Consider the following 1,230-nt stretch of genomic DNA (forward strand, 5'->3'; position numbering starts at 1 on the left):
GATTGTGCAAGTTTTTTCACCTATCAGAAAAAGGGGAAGACCTGACTTAAACCTGCTGTTAAAGACAGGGAAAGAACATATTTGGGGGAAATCTATGTGTAGAAATAGCATGTGATTTTTAATCCATTTCAAGTGACAACTACTGTGTGAAAGTTAAACTGTGTCCTGTTTATTGCCCTCTCCATGTTATCCCTGTCTTCACACATCATAGATTGCCTTTTCTTACTATGTTTTTCAGCACTTTGGAACATACCATTACTGCAGGTGCTGCTTTGCACTTCCGGAAGGTCTGGAAGCATTCGGTCTGCAGCAGCCTACACCTGCACTTGAATCATTTATGAGGTTTTCCCCCTTCAAGTCACAGGTGGTTTGTCAAGGGTTAACAAGGCTTTACTTTATTTTATGGTTCTGAGGATATGTTTAGACAGTGCTGAAACTTGCACAGACATTTACATATTTTTTTTTTCCCCCTTGATCTGGTATTAGTGAAAATTACTGTAGAACAATGCAGTAACATCAGTGTTGTCGAATGTGCAGATGCTAAGCAGGAGCAATACCACTATATTCCCACAACCAACAAATGTGAAACAAGTATCTAGAGGATCAAAGTAATTGAAAGAAACTGTCTGTTCCCATTGTCCAATAGTGGTAGAGATGCAATAGGGTTTTAATTAAGCAGAAAGATAACTAGGAAAGTGTTATTCCCAAGTTCACTGAGCCTTCAGTGTGTCACTCTGGTTTTTACATGCCTATGCCTGTACCTCTGAGAGTATGCATAAATACTGTATTTCACCCAAGATGGAGAGAGAGAAAAGCTTCATTCTGAAATTAAGCCTTGTAAAACTGTCCCAAATTCATTTGAAGTTAGCAGGACAAATGCTCAAAGCCAGGCTTTTAAAAGGATTTGGGCACCTGAAGTTGTGCAGAGATGTTGTAGAAAATCCAGGTAGGTGTTGATGTATCTGATGATTAATGTAGTGCAAAATTTGTAAAAATGTTACTGGATTCTTACCAGCATGTTTAGGAACTGTAACATCTGCACACTTGCCATCCAGTAAGGTAAATGCTGTTGGATCAAGCACTATCTCTGAACAGTTTTCCTGGAAGTTTAGGGTGGTTTTGACTAGCCCTGGTTTAGGTACTGAGAATACGAGTTCATTGATCAGTTATATCACATCTGGCTGTTTTTGAGGGATAATGTTTTCCAAACAACAAGGACTATTGAAGCTT

The sequence above is a fragment of the Pygoscelis adeliae genome, unplaced genomic scaffold (genome assembly GCF_000699105.1).
Source record: "Pygoscelis adeliae isolate BGI_AS28 unplaced genomic scaffold, ASM69910v1 Scaffold33, whole genome shotgun sequence".
Classification (NCBI taxonomy): domain Eukaryota; kingdom Metazoa; phylum Chordata; class Aves; order Sphenisciformes; family Spheniscidae; genus Pygoscelis; species Pygoscelis adeliae.